The sequence below is a fragment of the Eschrichtius robustus genome, chromosome 2 (genome assembly GCF_028021215.1).
Source record: "Eschrichtius robustus isolate mEscRob2 chromosome 2, mEscRob2.pri, whole genome shotgun sequence".
Lineage (NCBI taxonomy): Eukaryota > Metazoa > Chordata > Mammalia > Artiodactyla > Eschrichtiidae > Eschrichtius > Eschrichtius robustus.
The window spans coordinates 153,055,961-153,074,426 of NC_090825.1; positions in this window are offsets into that span (position 1 = coordinate 153,055,961).

An 18,466-nucleotide genomic window follows, 5' to 3' on the forward strand; every position below is an offset into this window, starting at 1 on the left:
TTGGCCATGAACAGACAAGTGAGGACAGTAGAGAGGCAGGAAATGGGGTTAGGTTGATTTTTATCTATTAGCAGCAGCTTAAACTGGTACGCTGGGCAGCTCTGTCTCCCATTGGCTACAGCTGCTGAGAGCAGCAGGGTGAGGGCTGACCTCTATCTGTCGGGTGTAAGTCAAACCCTGAATACGTTTGTAGCAAACTTCAGTGCTCCAGAACGCCAAGTTTAACTTACGCCCAACCACATACAATATTTTTATCAGGAACCGTGATATTCTCCACCTGCGAGGAACTTACATCTGTGGCTTTCCCCCCTCCTAGATTTTTTTTGCTTTCTTTCTCACTGCCTCTCCCTCCTGTCACCCTGTGACCAATTTTGTCCCCCTGCATCTGTGTTATCTTCTGGCTGGGAGGGGCTGTGATGGTCACAGCTGTGCTCCTTCCAGCAATCATGGTCACACCGGCCCTTCTCTGCCTGCCCCAGTTTCCATCTGACCACGTTGTGCCCACCCCTGGCACTTGCAGTTGTTACCCAGGTTGGCACCGCCTCATGATCACGTGTGCCCTTCTGGGCCAGCGCGAGTTTCAGAATGTGTCTGTTGCTAATACAACTGCAGCTGTAGACAGACAGAAATATGTTCAAAACGTGAGTTCTAAACTTCCTACACAGTAACTGTTTCTTAATAGTTTTTGAAGACCAGATAGTCTTTTTTTTTTTTTTTTAAGATAGTGTTTAAGTATTTGGACGTTTATTTTCCTAGATGAGAGAATAAACTACTTGAACTTTCACGTAGGCAGCTAACCATCCAAATGTGGCAAAGCTCCTTTCCTTTGTCTTGGGTCTCAATCAGTACATGGATGTTGTTTTGTCTCAATCAGTATGTGTATGTATTTATTTACACTGACATCACAATGTGAAACTTAACCTACTCAGTTCTGCCGTCACACTAAAGCATCGGCACACTTAGGCCTCTGTTTACAATGCAGAAACTGCTGTCCATGACCTATTATCATCTCTTCACTGGGGCCCTGTAGTAGCAGAAAAGAAGCCCAGATGATGCAAAATTATTCTAGCAACTCAGATCCCCACGCACACAAGCCACATTGCAGTAATGTGAGATGGAAAAGACCTATTAAGGCATCCCACTGATTCTCTGAGGGCATGTGGTGGTTTTTTCCCTCTCCAATACGCTGATCTACGTTTCAGTGCCTTTCCCAATTGCAAATGGCACAAGTGACGGGGCCTCCATCCCTCCTGGGGGACAGGGCAGCACAGTCTATAATAGATCTCTCCATTAGGGCATGAGTCTTGCTCAGCTGCCTGAATTATCTTTGTTTTGACTCTCATTTCCGTCACTCCTCCTGCCGTCCCCTTGGACCACACAAAATAATTTCTCCCCGTCCCCGCTATTTACACCCTTCAAGTCCTTGCGGCTGATGAGCCAGTCCCTGCTAGCTAGAGCCAGTGGTCATGCTGGGAGACCTGTCTCTTTCCTCTTCCCTCTGAAGGCAGTCCCTTCAGGCTGATAAATCATATTTGTTGCTCTTCGATGAACGCTCATCAGTTTCTCACTCATTTGCCTCATTTCTTTGTCACTCAGGCTGCTCAGGAAAATCCCCTGTGTTTGTCTCCGTTGTTGCAAAAGAAGATGATGGTGGTAGAACCTCTGCTTACAGCAAACAGAGCACATCTCCTCAGCCACCAGGCACCCTCCTGCCCCCAGGACACTGGCGTCACCTAGTCCGTTGTCTTTAACTCTCTTCCTTGGGGTGTGGAGCTACTGTGTTAACAGGCCCTGAGGTGTGTTTGTAGAGACAGGAAGAGTTGATCTGTATTTCACCTGACCAGCTTTCCTTGTTGTATATTTAGTTAATGCCCATTAGCTGCTTAAATCGTAGTTTGCTGCCCATCTCAATTCCCCGTTGGAAAAGCTTCCTTGAACTCCCTCAAGAGAATGCTAACCTCCTTTCCATTAATACTCCCACGTTTCCTGATATTAAAGTGGACGACATCAGTCACCATAGCAGACATCTTTGCCAAACGGGGAATTCTGTTGCTATGGGAGGGGCAGGATGGCCCCTTTACCTTGAATGAGCTGAATGTCACCGCAAACCAGGAAATTTGGGGAGTGGCTTTTGCAGCGCCAGCATCAACGGTGTTCAACCTGTCCCTTCTCTAACTCCCCAGGTAATGGCTCCCCTGAGTGCTAAAGCACCCCATTTCATAAGGTCTTTCCTAATGTGCTCATATTTATGCAATAACAATCACCAACATAGTGCTTTACAAACTCTTTTCATCTAATTACATCATCCTACTTAACAGTCACAGCCATCCTGTGAGAAAGGAACTCTCTTCTTTATTTTACCAGGGAGGAAACTGAGGCTTAGGGATGTTCCACTGCCCAATGGCACAAATATTCAGTTAATTATCCTTTCCATTCCCTTTTGGTTCTCCTCCTGAAATCATTGGAAACAATGCTCCACGAACACTATGTGAAGAGGCGCTCACTGTATACAGGTTCCTAAAGTCACTGGGATGCTGGCCATTGCATAATATTCTTCTGTACTCTTAGTTGGCAAAAATAGAGTGAATAGACATCATCCACAGTTCCGTATGAGTCCTATGGTTTATCAGTAGGATAACTCAGTTGTTATTCGATGACAGAAAGAGTATATTAAAATTTATAAGACATAGCCTGCTCTCTCTTTCTAAACAGTAATGTAATGTTATTAGGCATGAGCTAAAAGTGAGCTTATCTCCTCCAATACCAGATCAGACCCTGAGGGTATCTGTTTTTCCTGCAAAGCTGATAAAATTATATACACCTAAGATAAAAGAAGAAAGAACTATATATGTCAATACATGTTAATAACATGATTTGAAGAAACAAAGGACCTGAATAATCCTGACTTTTTTGAGTAATTTAAAAAGCAGAAATATAATTTGCTACCAAATACATGGTCACGGAAGCACAACGTCCTAATACTGTGCTAACAGCTAAGCAAAAGATGATGTTTATTGCATCACTTATTTTCAAGGAGTGCTTAGCAATATTTTTAATTTGGCACAGATGTGATTACAGTAGGAGAAAGACCTGTACTGAACGGTTTTTATGCTTTAAGGGATTGAGGCAACATCCAAATAAAAGTCTCATCAGAGCCAGCATTTTGAACAAAATCCAGATCAAGAAATGTATGCTGTTAAGTGAACTGCTCCTTGCTGTGTCCTGGCCAGAGAAAGCAAATTGCGCGTGTACACATAAACTATCAACGCACAGAAACACGCAGAAGTCTCCGTCTCTATCAAGACGGAAGGCAGAATTCTTTTTTCTCCATCTCTATTAAGACAGAAGGCAGAATTATTCCTTCTGCATCAGCTTGTGAGCCCTCACTGTCTCATGTGTAACTAACTTGAAACTGTACTTAGTGGCTGGACTGGATGGTGCCTGTAACTTTCTGGCAAGAAATTATTAAGCAAACGCAACCTTGAAGATGCACCCTTGAAGATTCCAGCTGTATTTCATCGTACCCAGGGTTAAACTGTAAAAAAGAAAACTCTTATTGCTTATTTTTAATTACTGCAAATTCAAACACATGTTTACCATGGTGAAGTTTAAAAATACAATGAGAAAAAAGAAACCAGTAGTTTTTATTTATTTAGAACACCTAGTGCAAAGGTGCACGTAGCCTGTCACAAGCAGTAAGGAGTTTTACTGTAAGCATCTGCCAGGGACAAAAATTCAGGCAAGGCTCTTTTTGTTGCTGCTATAAAGAATCCACCTACAAGAGAGTTTAATCAGCTGAAGATGAACATCAGTGCAGATCTGTTTAGTGTTCTCTCTCAGCCGTGACCTCATTTCTGATACTGACAGCCTGGACTGCCTCTTAGATTTGGTTGGGGCTTGGATGCATCCCCTGGCAAACCTGGATGAAACTAGAAGAGGGAGGTTTTGGTAGCTCTGTAGGCCCGTTAGCTATCTCATTCTCTCTTCACATGGGGCTACATATTCATCAGAGGTAGCCAATGATTCCAAGTTTTAATGGAACCTAAAGTATAGTCCATTACCATATATGAACCAAGAAGTAAGTGTCATAGTTCTACTTCAGATTAGCTAACGGTGGAATCTTGTTCCACAAACAGCCAAGACACGGGTTACTGAGAACAAAGGTATTTCCCATGCCACCAAATTGCGCTTTCAGTGTTGTCTTCTTCTAGGTAGGTCAACATAGTAAAGAGGTCATTACCAACATTAACATATATAGAATTTCCAGGGATTTTGTTACACTTACATTCAACAAATAGAGCTAATCTGCACGGGACCTAACCATCCCATAGCTAGCACAGTCGGGTAACAATGCTCTTCTCGCCCAGCAATCCACACTTCCTTCTAAGGGGGGGGGTGGTCCCAATTTACTGAGGGGTATGTTTTCCTAAAGCTTCTTTTCATACCCTTGGAGCCCACTCCCAAACTCACTAAGAATAAAATACTGTTAAGAACTCAACAAATGGACATTGGAAAGCCGATACTGGCTTTAGTTGATTTTAGCCCACCTTTGATTTGTTCGGAGACTGAATTCCTTACACATAAAGAACAGTATTTATTTCATGAGAACAAAGGTTTAAGAGACAACCAAGATATATTTAGTAAAGAGAAGGTGATTGAACCTCCAAATAGGTCATGGTGACTTATCAGCAACTGAAAATAGTATTTTAAGATCATACTAGTTCTCTGTGTGCGTCATTTAGATTTGTTTTGGTTGTCTGATTTAAGTTGGCGTTGGCAGTTTGGAACAAACACAGAAAGACTTTAACACATGGCTAGGTAGGTTGTTTTAGATCCAAATCATTAGGACTGTGGCTTGGTATAAATTTAGAATGACTGTAATCTAAAGTGTTGGGGTCGTTACATACTTATATTTAGGAGTGGCCAGAGATAACATTTCTATTATGAAACCATGCTGTAATCGAATCGACAACTTGGAAATTTACCAGCATTTTTAAACACTTCACATATTTTAATCCGTCAATTTTTGTTCTTGATACTCTGAAAAAGTCATCAGAAAGAAGCCATTTATCATTCATTTTCCCCATGAAGGAAGGCAATTTCCTAATGAATGAGGAAATCTTTCATTTTAGGTGGAAAAAATAATACAATAGGTCAATTATACTAAATTTAAAAGAAAAAGTTTTTACTACATTTACATTTAATATATGTTATTCTGGAAAGCAAATACATGTGAACACAATGGGGATAATAGTAGTATCTACCTTGTGGATTATAGGAGGATTGAAGGAATTAACACATAAAACATTCTTACAACAGTGGCTGACACATGAAATGCTCAGTAAATGTTAGCTGTTATTCTACTATGTGATAAAGTGAGGAACTGTCACTAGTATTCATGGGTGCAATTCTTGCATTTTACAGAAAAAGTGGTTTCATCCACTTTTTACAGAACCTAGTATGCTTTCTGTTCTGAGGGCACAATGAAGCTGAGAGGGATGGCTCCTCTAAGTGAAACTGACCCCTGCATTTAGTGCCTGAAATCAGAGGAAGACTTGTCAGTGTGGGCAGACACCAAGAGTAGACCAATCTGATCTCCCACTTCTTTTTTCTCTCATGGAAACGGATGGAGGGTATCTGATGTGGACCCTTCAATCAATTGTTCCTGCTTAATGTTTCAAACCTTGGTTTACTGTGGGGTAAACTTCGGTTCCTGACAGTCATCCAAAATCTTAGTTTCTCTTCAGTTCCACTGCAGAATAAAAACTAAATTTACCCCAGTGGATTGTTACATCAAGTCTGGTATTATTTCTCCCAAGAGGCCATCTGCTTCTGGGAAAAGACAACAGGGCGTGCCCTCCATTACACCTCCATTTAACTGACGGTGCAATGATGGACAATTCCTTGTTGACCCCTGCAATTCAGAGTTATTGTCTTGGAACATAAGATTTGATGATCTCTTTTCACTCCATAGGATAACTGTAAAAGTATCCGCCCAGTGTTCAATCCAACCCCCAGACATTGCTTCTGATGGCCTTAAATTCTTTTGATTAGTCTACACACCACAGAAACTCAGATTACTAAAATTAGTGGGGAAGGGATGGATTCTTCTCAAACATCCTACCACCAGAATAGGTGTACTTGCAAAGTCAAGTTTGCCTGACGTATCCTCTGTCTCAAGTGGTACAAACGGCCCTGGAGGGTGGAGCCCCCACAACCTGCTTCCCTGGGCGTGCGCGTCTGTGGGTGTCGGGGTACGCGCAGGACACACACGGACCCACTCTTCCAGGGCAGCCCAATCACGGCCCCCCTCTCACCTCAAAGCCTGTCAACTCTCACGCCCCTCCTTGAACGCACAGCCCCTTTCTCCTCCTTCGCTCCTTCGTATCCCGCCTCCAAAGTAGGACGCCCACGTTCGTTGGCAGGTGCTCCTCTCACTCCTACCCGGAAACCAATCAGTCGCGTGCTGGTGGAGAATGACGGAGACAATGGGAATTCTTGTTGCGTCAGCTGCCCGCCCCGAGCGCCGGGAGGCGGTGCAGGGGGCGGGGTACGGGTTGGGGGGTTAGGTTCCTTATGGAGTGAGGAGCGGGCAGAGGAGCCGGCGGCGCGGCTCCGCGTTCAGCCAGGCACCTCGAGGCCCTTTCCCCCTACCAGGTCCCCAGAAGCAGGGATCCCGGGCCTCCCTGCAGCTGCCGGGCTCTCGTGCGCGTGCAGCCCCGTGCGTCTGCGTGATGCCGGCGGCTGCCCCTTTCCCCTGTCAGCGCGAGGCCCGGGGCGGCGGCGGCGGCGGCGGCGGCGGCGGCTCCGGGCTCCTCGCGGCCCCGGCCGTAACCGCCACACCCAGCCCGGTCGGGTGGTTGGGCCGTTGGACGTTTGTTTTCGCAGCCTTCCCCTCCCCCCCTCGCTGAGGCGGCGGGGGTGCGCGTTGCGAAGGGGGAGCCGAGAGACTCCTCCCCCTCCACGATCCCCCCGCCCCTCCCCCTTACACACTCGCACGCACTAGCGCGCCGGCTCCCACGCGCTCGCGCGCCTCCCGCTCCGCGCCTCGGTGTTGGCCGGCATCGTCCAGGGCCCGCGGAGCCACCATGTGCACTGCCTCCTCCTCATCCCCCGCCGCAGAGGATGCGGCGCAGCGCCGCGGGTTCCCCGCCCGCCACCCCCGCCGCCGGGAGCGGGAACGGTGCGGGCGGCGGCGGCGGCGTGAGCTGCGCCCCGGTTGCGGGAGCCGGCCGGCTGCTGCAGCCCATCCGCGCCACGGTGCCCTACCAGCTCCTGCGGGGCAGCCGACACAGTCCCACGCGCCCGCCCGCCGCCGCCGCCTCGCTGGGCAGCCTCCCGGGGCCCGGCGCGGCTCGCGGCCCCGGCCAGCCCGGCCCGACGCCGCCGCCGACCGCGGCCCCGACCGAGCAGGCGCCGCGGGCCAAGGGCCGCCCGAGACGGTCCCCAGACAGCCACCGGAGGAGCCACTCACCTGAGCGCCGGAGCCCCGGCTCGCCCGTGGGCAGAGGTAGCGAGCCCAACCCTTGCGTCCTCCCGGGCTGCCGTCTCCCCGACGGCGCCCTCCGTGGAAACTTCAGCCTCTCCGGGCTTCTCTTTGCTAGTGCATTCTGGAAGGTGTGAAAGTGGCTTTGGGAACCTCAGCCCCCTGCGGTCGCTGCGGGGCTTGGATGAGCGAACTGCGGAGCAACTTTTATTTGACCCTCCTGGCGCCCCTCAGCTTTTATCTTCCATCACTCGCCTGGATCGAAAGGTTTTTCAGTTTAAGAGCTGATTAGCTCACTCATGTGTTTGCTGTTTGTAGTGGGGGAAGGAGGAGCTGGGCGAAACACTTAAAAACAATACGCAAAAGAAAAAAAAAAAACAACAATACGCACACAAACTCTCCGGCAGCAGGTAAGGTGGTGGTTGTAATCTGTACAGCCTCTTTGTGCTTTCCTACAAAGTTCCTATAACGTGTCTGTGCCTACCGGGATAATTTTTGTTTTCTTTTTTGGGGGTGGGGAGGTGGAGGCACCAGTTATGATGTAAGGATATCCTGTTGGGTGTGTAGAGGGGACAGTTTTGGATGTGCAATTGAAGTGTATAGTGTTTGGTTGGGCTTTTTTTTTGGAGGGGGGGCTCCCTCTTTTCTCTACTTTATATAGTCATATGCCTCAGGGCGGTACTGCACTGGAAACAGTTTATGCCCAACTCAAGACTTTCATGGTAAATTTCTAAGGACCTATTTGTGGAGTGTGCTCCCTTTTTCCCTTCTATTTTTAAGTACACTTAACAGTTCAGTTGAGCTGTTAAAGGATCTCAAGTTTCGTTTTTCTTAGCTGTCAAAGGTAATGGTGAGCTGGTGGATGCTGTCGGCTTCCCTTGATGTTTTGCGTTTTGGTGTGGTTTGGTTTATGTTTAGGGACACGGTGAATGATCTAGTTTAGTCCTGGGGGAGAGAAGGAAGTTTAGCCAAAACAGGGATGTAAAGCTCCTAAGGGAGGGAGGAGTAGCTCATGTTATTAGATAGCACGCTAGGGCTACAGATGCTGCTGCCGCGTTGTGGAGAGAACGGATCATACCGAGGGGGAAACTCTCTGCTTGGAAGGGAATCACTGTGGAGCCTGTGCAATGTTTATGTGGTATGTGTAATTTTATTACTGGAGTTTTCTTGATGAAGGTCTTAGACTTGGAGAACGTGACTGTGTTAAGATAGATTGCAGTTTTGGTGTTTTGTTTTAATATTTCTGACCTGTAATTAGCATGTTGCTAAGGCCCTTGTTTTCAGACCACTTGATGGTGAGGCAGGGTAGGATGTAGTGCAGTGGTATGTGTCCAGGAGCACCGAGAAATGCATCCTGTAATCATAATGCACCGGAAGGAATTTGCTCCCCCACTCCTCCCCCAGTTCAAGCCCGCTGCAGAAACTGACATCCTCCAGCAAATCCTGAATGAATGAATGAAAACAACGTGATCGCCCTAATAATGACCACAACTGAACACACATACACATTGGCTGTATTTTATAGAAAAGGCCACCATTTTCTAACAGATTAATGCCATGTGCAACTCCTTTGCACGTTTTCTAGAACTGTATGAAATGAGAGGTAACAGAATGAAAAGAAGGCAGCAGTTACATAAATTTTTGAGTGATTTAGTTTCAACAGTACATAGATTGAGTTTTGGGATTTTCTTTTAGGGACTAATGTAAGAGCCATAATATAAGCACTGCAGAAAGACTGTGTTCAGAGGGTTTGCGGGCATAGTGAGTAGTTTCAGCAACTGCTGCAACAATATATTGGTCATCTAGTACCTCCTCCCCTTTTGTTGATAAACACATCTGACAACAGATTGTAGTACAACTTGTTTTTCTGCATCCTTCAGAAGTCTTAATTGCTTAAGAATTACAAGGTCCATCATCAAGTAGTTTTAATGAAATTTGTGACCAGGCTTAAACTGTCCTCTTTGTTGTAGTATGTCACATCTGAGTTGAATGCAATTTTAACGCGATCATGATGAAAACACTTCTCTGAATCTGGTTGTTCAGGAGACAGATTTGCATCAGAGAACTTCTATTGGGAACAGAAGAGGCCTTTCTGCTGTTTTTAACACCAGGTGGTTTTGTCAGTTTCTTACATTGAAATGATTTTGAATGTAGGCTCTTCTGCCCCCGGTTCCCTGATGATATTACCTTTCTGTTACTTCTCCACATCCCACCTTGCTCCTCTCTACCTAAGTTAAAACGATACAACTAATCTATTCTTTTTACTTATCTATTTAAAATTCATGCTATGAACAGTTGAACAATTTTTCAAACAATTATCTACTCAGTTTCTTTTGAATTCTGCAAGGTTCTGACTTCAGTGGATTGTAGCCTCCACAGGTCAAGGCTCCTGCCGCTGCTGCTGCTGCAGACACTGACATCACTATACTGCATGAATGAAAAACAACAACGTGCTCCATTTCTGGCTCTCCACCTCCTTGCTTTTCTGCACACTCCGTGTGTGTGTGTGTGTGTGTGTGTGTGTGTGTGTGTGTTTAAGATGGTATTACGCTGCATTTGAAACTACATTTAAAACTGTTAAATTAGGTAGGTGGTGGCTCAGGGATATGTGTTTAGTCTAGAAGCATATTGCTTACAAAAAGCTTCAAGTGCTATGAGCATTTGGACTAGAGGTGACATAACAGCATTCAGTATTTTTTTTATCTGGACTGGTGGTTATGGAAGAAAATACAGAAGATGTAAACAATTTTCTTTGTAATTGCTTTACCAAGAAGAAGTTATGAGACAGTGTAATTTCTGAACATGTTAGATCATTATTACCTCCCTCTGAAACATTCTTAATGTGCACATTTATAGGGTTAAGTCTAGAATAATAAAGAAATGATACTCAGATTGTTTCACAAGGCTGAGGAAAAGCTGAATTATGTAAATAGGCACAATTTTAATATGATATTTATAAAATCTAGCAAGAAGATGGTAATTTTCTTTATTTTTGTAGCACAGTTTTAGATAATTTCAATGGGTATCATAATAGAAGATACATAAATCTCCAAACACCTTGCTCTGTATAGAGAACATGGAGTTTTAAAAATTGAAATTATCTTGTTTATGCATATGATCATATTTTTGTTTGCATTTTTAAAATTTTCTTTTCTATTTTTAAAACTTCAGAGTTTGTTATTTATATTCATTTCTTCTGCCTTTAGCAAAATGTCCCCCTCCCCCTTGTTCAGCTCTGAAGGGTCTTGAAGTGGTGAATGACAAGCTACTGAATGCATCCTCAGGCTCCCTGTGATGTGTTTTTAATAGATGTAAAATCATGAAGTATTATGCAAATAGTTATTGTTTTGTAATGGTAATACATAAGTGTACCTTTGAGATAAATAGAACAACCCAAATGAGAATATAGCAGGATGTTGTGTTAAAATGAATGATCTTTAAGCTAAAATCATGAGTAACAATGAAAATATAATAAAGTTGCTTCTTTCTGAAAACTTCATAAAGCAAAACCTATGAATTCAAAAACAGAACAAATACAGTTTTATTGGGCAAGACAGTAAATAGCAATTGCAGGTCCTTTTGTGGTTTTTTGTAAGGATTGAGGGTGGAGATGAATTATAAATTCTGAAAGATATAAAAACCGTTGCGTTAGAGCACTCGATGTAGAATACCGCTTATTTTTAAGTGTACCAAACCTAATAACAAAAACATGGAAGAGCTTGTAATTTATATAGTTCCTGCTATGGAAAATAGCATGTGTTGATTCCTGATTTAACATGCCTAATATCATTAACTCTAGAGTGAAATTTGATAAGAATTTTTCATGAGTACCTTGAGAGCCTTATTGTTTTATACATTAAGAAGTCATGATTACATTTTAAAAGAAAATACAAAGCCAGCTAGCATATAATGCTGAATGACTGCCTGCAGTGTGTGTGCATGTATGTGTGTGTGTGTGTGTGTGTGTGTGTGTGTCTGTGTTTTGATCAAATAATTTGCTTTCAGTTTTTTATTTTTCATTAAATTTTCCCTCGAGTCCTTTTTACTGCTATGCTCAGTTTGTGGACTTCCAACATTTTAAAGTACTTTTTTTCTCTCTCTTTTTAAAGATACTCAGACATTCTCTTATAAAGTTACTTCTCAGGCCGATATTGTTGAAAATTAAGGTCCTCGTCTTGTCCCCCCCCTTTTAAAAATAGTTTTCCTTGAGTGCTTAGAGTTAACTTGTTTCAAAGCTTTCTTATACTAGACTGAAAACAGTTAAAGCTTTGACTGTTTTTCCTAAAGAGACAGGTTTCAGATACTGATTTTTGGGAAAGGTTTTCAGCCTTTGAGAACTACACTAAGTATCAGCAGCTTTCATTAACTAAATTTTCCCATTAATTATGGTACGTAAAATTTCTCCATCAGTGGGTCAATAGCAAAATAGGTAAGTGAATATATAGAAGTTTTTTATTCTTCAACTGTTTTATGTTCAAAGATTATATTCCTTTCAAATAACTATTATTCTAAGCATATTGAATGTTGTATACCTAGGGTGTAGAAAAGCACCTTGGTCAGTTTAACTGTATGTAAAGTCGTGTATATATATTGAGCTGAAAATTCTTTCATTATTTACAGTACTTTTTACAGAAGGACATTTCATTCACTGCAATGTATGTTGCTTCAAGGATTTAATGCAAATTAGGATTTATACATTGGGGAAGTGTTGAAGGGTAATGGTATCCTTGTGATTTTTATTTGTGATACTGTGGACTAAATGTGAATAAGAAAACAAAGGAGTAATTGGGCTCCATGGCAATGAATAGCAATGGAAATAAACGGCAGTGTTCAACAAATGGCGAGTAGGAGAGGATTTTTCTTAAATCTGAAATTTAAAACATTGCTAAAAGCCTGTTTTATCAAAGCTTCCACATACAGCTAAGAATCTGCCAAGAAGTATATACTAATGACTTTGTTATTCTTAATTTTAGTCTTTTCTCCAGAGTTTCAATCCCCAGACACCACCACAATAGGCTTTTTCACAGCACCTGTCCTGGGTGTGTGCCTGGCACTGTTGTCTTTTGTCTTCAATATATAATTTTGTTCTCTCATTAAATGTCAAAGAAACCAAATCACTGATGCTGTTTCTGTCCTATATTCTATTTATTTTAACAAGAGGTTGAGCTTCTCTGATGCTGGTCTCTAACTGGGTTTGTCCAAAGTCAGTGGAGGAAAGAGAGAACACTGCTCACCTATTGATGTGAAAAACCTGAGTGAGAAGCTGATGGAAGAGCCAGGAGCCAATCTCCTTCCCTTTCTACCTCTCATCTGAACCCTAGACCTGACCGTGACTCCATGGGTCATCCAGTTGATTCTAGAAGGATAATACTTGTGCTTGTTCTGCAAAACAAATTATAATGGAGTTATAGTAATTCTAAAGAAAACAGGATTATACTTACTTATGAACAAATTGTGGAAAAATACTTTGCTAGTATTTCATTTTTGTAGGAACAAACATGGCAGATCCCTTTGAGCAGTGTGGTTTACCTCAGGTGAATGTTATTGTGGCGGCTTGCAGGACGAGGCAAGTTCATGAGTACCTGAATAACCTCCCCAATATTATGTTGTATCTCTAATTGTTGTAGGTACAAAGGAAGAAAACATGTGAGTGCTTTACTCTATATAAGGCAATATATACTTTCGTTCATCAAGAAAGTGGATTTCAAATCCTATCTTCCGATTCCAGATACAGCGTTCATTCCACAGGATTATCCTATTTCTCCTAATTAAAAAGAGACTGATATTGGTCATCAGCTGTGATTTCTGAGCTATAAGAATTACTGAAGAATAGGTTTTCTATTGGTTCCACAGCACTATTACACTGTGCTGGGGTATGCTTTGACATTTTCCGAATGTCTAAAAATGTGTCAGAGAGAGAGAGGGAGAGAGACAGAGAGGAGGGTATGAGCAACAGTGTGTGTGAGAGAAATCCTGGTTCCTGAGGGGTCAAGGATATGGACTTGGTTGTATCTGGCCCTGTGTACTTCTAGAATCTGTGCTGTTCTTGAATCGTATTGTAGTGAGAAGTATGTTTCTCCATGATTATTCAAAGTTAGTTATACGTGGTGGTAAACTGGTAAATGCTTCAGGAATGACTAAGCAGAGATTCTGGTCTCAAGTGATTGTCCTGGCAACTGGTACTAGGTTAATTTAGCCCCACCAAGAGCTAATAGTATCACTGCAATTTGTGGGTTTGAACTCTGTATATTTGTAACTTAATGCAATGCAACTATGGTGCACCTTAATAATGGCTCACCAAAAATAAGGATGAGTTAAAGAAACTAGTGAGATCCATTATTGTGTGGGAAGGTTGATGTCCAAAATTGTCTTCCAAGCTATTAGAATTCAGAAATCCATTAAACTTTTGGATGTTTCATAACAAGAAGGCAAAAACTGCTAAGACTTGCTGCCTAGTGTCTAAAGATAAAATACCTATCAGCTACTGACAGTAATATCCCCTTACTTAGCCAGTATGGCCACAGGGTGAATTTCCGTTAGTAGTCCCTATAGCTAATTTTAACTTTTATATTACTAAAAGATCAATTATTTAGTGAAACATTTTCTAAAATTATTATACAGTTTTTTTCTTGAGCAGAACAAACAAGACAAGAATGAACTCTTTGTGGCTTAATTAGCTTTGTTAATACCTATGATATACCTAATAAAGTGATTGCTGTTGATACTCTTGAATATAGGATTGAATGAGCACTGACTGACAACTAGAGTTGCCCTATAACTGATTCTATACATTCGCTTTGGGGATTGTCTTATTTCTGGTAAAGGTGGAATGAAGCAGTGAGTGGCTACATTTATTCCTTAATGGAATAACCTGGCTTTTTTCTCTAGAATTAATTATCAAGTTAAAGACCGAAGAAATGATTTTCCAAATGGTTCCATAAAAGAGGCTTAGAAACAGAAAGGTATACTGAAAAATATTAGATTTGGCGTCAAGAGACTTGGGTTATATTTCCACTTCTAACATTTGACTTACAGTAAGTTCTTAACTCTTTGCATCTTATTTTCTCTATCTTTAAAATGATATAGGTGGGCTTTTATTAAGAGTTTGGTTGGGTAGGGGAAAGATTCCGCTGTGGAAAGGAAAAGTAAGTTTATTAAAGGAAAAGTAAGTTTACTATTTACTGAGGTATAACTGACAAATAAAAGTTCTATATATTTTAAGGTATACAGTGTGATGATTCGGTACACATTTACAATGTGAGATGATTACCACAATCAAGATAATTAACATCTCCATCACCTCACATAGATGCCTTTTTTTTTTTTTTTTGATGTGTGATGAGAACACTTAAGATCTATTCTTAGCAAATTCCAAGTATACAATACAGTATTATCGACTGTAGTCACCATCTGTACATTAGATTCCCAGAACTTACTCATAACTGAAAGTTTGTACCCTTTGACCTCCCCACTTTTCCCACTTGCCAGTCCCTGGCAACCGTCATTCTACTCTCTGCTTCTATGAATTAGACATTTTTAGATTATGCACATAAGTGAGATCATATTTGTTTTTGTTTTTCCCTGTGTATTTGTTTTTCTGTCTGGCTTATTTCACTCAGTAAAATGTTCTCCAGGTTCATCTATGTTGTTATGAATGGCAGGATTTCCTTCTGTAAGAGACTGTATAATATTCCATTTTATATGTATATCACATTTTCTTTATCCATTCCTCCGTGAGTGGACACATAGGTTCTCCACATCTTAGCTATCGTGGATAATGCTGCAAAGAACATGGGAGGGCAGATACCTTTTCAAGATACTGATTTTACTGCCTGTGGGTATATACTCAGAAGTGAGATTGCTGGATCATATGATAGGTCTATTTTTAAGTGTTTGAGGAACCTCCATACTGTTTTCCATTCCCACCAATGTTATACAAGGGTTTTCTCTTTTCTCCACATCCTCACCAACACTTCTTATTTTCTTGTCTTTTTGACAATAGCCATTCTAACAAGTGTGAGGTGGTATCTCATTGTGGTTTTAACTTGCATTTCCCTGGTGATTAGTGATGTTGAGCACTTTTTCGTGTACCCTCATAGGACATTTACATGTCATCTTTGGAAAATGTCTATTCAGATCCTTTGCCTATTTCTTAATAAGGTTATTTGTGTTTTTTGCTATTGAGTTATATGAATTCGATATATATTTTGGACATAGCAAATGTACGTATCCAAAAAACCATACGCTTATCAGATGTATGGTTTGCAGATATTTTCTCCCATTCCACAACTTGCCTTTTTATTTTGTTGATTGTTTCCTTTACTGTGCAGAAGCTTTTTAGTTGCTTGTTTATTTTTGCTTTTGTTGCTTATGCTTTTGGTATCATATCCAAAATATCATTGCCAAGACTGATGTCAAGGAGCTTTTTCCCCTATGTTTTCTTCTAGGTGTTTTATAGTTCCAGGTCTTAAATTTAAGTCTTTAATCCATTTCAAGTTAACTTTGTGCATGATGTAAGGTAAGGGTCCAGTTTCATTCTTTTGCATGTGGATATCCACTTTTCCCAGCACCATGTATAGAAGAGACTGTCCTTTTCCCATTGTATATTCTTGGCACCCTTGCCAAAGATTCGTTGACCATATATGCGTGGATTTATCTCTGGGTCCTCTGTTCCGTTGGTCTATGTGTCTGTTTCTATTGCCAGTACCATATTGTTTCTATAGCATTGTGTAGACTAGATGATTCTTAGTAAAATTAGTTATTTACTGAGCTTTTATGTCAGCAACTAGTCTTCACCGGAACTCAATATAGAACACTTTTATAATTTCTCTTGCTCTCTTGAGAACTTAAGTAATCTGCCCAAGATCAGGCGGCATGCACAGAAGGCCCAAAGGGCCGTGTAACTCTCTACATCCCGACCTCAGGTCAGGTGAGAGTTGCTTTTGGAACCCAATTAATTATGGGGCAGGAAAGCATGCACAATGGCTTATCCCATTGCTTATACAGTTAAGTCACAGAAAGGCCAAAATTAGCTTTGGTGGGGTGTGAAGAGAAAGCTAAATGGAACTCAACTCTAGGGTCCATAGAACTTAAAATAGCTGCAAGTATTCCCAGTGATTCAGGCCTCAGATATGTATATAAATATGTCATAGCACTTCAAAACCTTATTATGTCATTAGTAAGCCTTCCCCTTGGTCCTGAAAGTACTTACCACTTTGTCAAGACAGAATTTAGATTTAATTTTTAAAGTTGCCTTTCACATGAAATCTTAAAATCTGGGTAGAATGAGTCTTTTGCATTTTCCTATTTGATAACGTAAGCTTTACATTTACAATAAAGCATCGTAAGGCTCCATTCAACCATAACATTGTGATTCATAACTTTTACCATTCTTTGATAATTTAGCAGCATTCAAAATAGTATCTTTTTATATTTCACTCTCATGGCAAAGCAGCAAGGTGCAGTATCTTCTCAATTTATGCCTCCTTGGGCTCTTTTCCATTTTCTAGGTTTGCTGATGTGATGTATAATAGAAAAGATATTTCAATCTCCATTTTAACAATTCCTTTCAGGATGTAGTGGCGTTTTTCAGTGTCACTTGTGCTTACTCTAAGCCCTCTTTGATAGTCAGTGTGGACCATGAATCCTTTCATAAGTAACATTAGAAATGGTATTTTTATTGTTATTGTTATGATACTGAAAGTGTTTTATAGAGTCTATGTGATGAAGTTTCTCATGACTTTTCTTGTGTAATTACTTTACTAGTGAAATACATCAGTTTATAAGTTGGATTAATGAAGTAATATTTGTATCTTAGAAGATAACAAAAACTAGTAGAGCTCAGTTGCTCAGTTACCCTAAAGAACTTTGCTATACTTATGTAAACCTGTGAAATGATCTTCCCACGAATGGGGAAAAGGATCATAGTAAAATACAGGTTTGTTTATATATTAGCTGGTAGTCTATCAACAAATTATGATATTTTTGAGTGTTCTGTGACAGTGTCGTTTTCTTTCTTCCAAAGTGTTTTGGAGGTACTCTGGTGCATCTCCCTGAAAAGAATCAACTGTCCTTTTCCTGCTTAAAGTCAGGTTATTTCATTTAAGTGTCTAATACTTAACTAAACAGGGATTAGCAAACATTGCTAAATACAGTTTCATTAGCATTGTAAATTAGGGAGTTAGACTGCGCTCAGAAATCAGGTTTTGGAAAAAAGCTACAATATTCTGCAATATTTTGATCAGATAGCTTTAAAAAACTTATTTTAAAATTCTGTTCTTTCTTTGCATATTGAAGTGACCTGTTATTGAAAAACACCTGGTCAGTTGATTGCGTTTGCCCACTCTTCGTCTTTTTGGTTAACACATGGCCAAAGGTGAGTGTAGCTTTAATGTAACTTCAGTGATAACTGTTCGTTCAAGAAATTTTTGTTTTCAGGTATTGTAGTTGTTGGCAGTATGTTGATGAGTAAAACGAATGCATTTTCTCCCTGTTTTACACAATAAATATTTATTGAGTCCCCGCTATGTCTGAGGAGCTCTGTTTAACCCTCCCAGAATACGTATTCTAGGTGCAATTGGGGTGCTCACATTCATTTTTCTCAACCAGGTCAAGTCATTTAAAATCTGCCAAGAATTTGACCCACTATTTTCTCTGAGGTTTGGACTTCATATGGGAATTATTATGTTCTATGCTTATCTTTCAAGATTAGGTTGCACTTCTTGGTATTCTTTTTTGAATACCAAATACTTGTTTATATGTGTTTTTCCCTTATTAGATGAAGCTTAGGAGAGCATTACCTTGTGGCTTCTATATTACATCTAGGTCTAAGCTATATTGCTGCCTGGACATATTATAATATTCTGCTAAAGTTTGGCCTAGCATGGTGGGGTTAACATGGAATCAGCTTCTGAAGCGGTTATATTTGGAGAAATTCAAAAAACCATCATGCCACAAATTTGGTGGGCATTTTCAATTAAA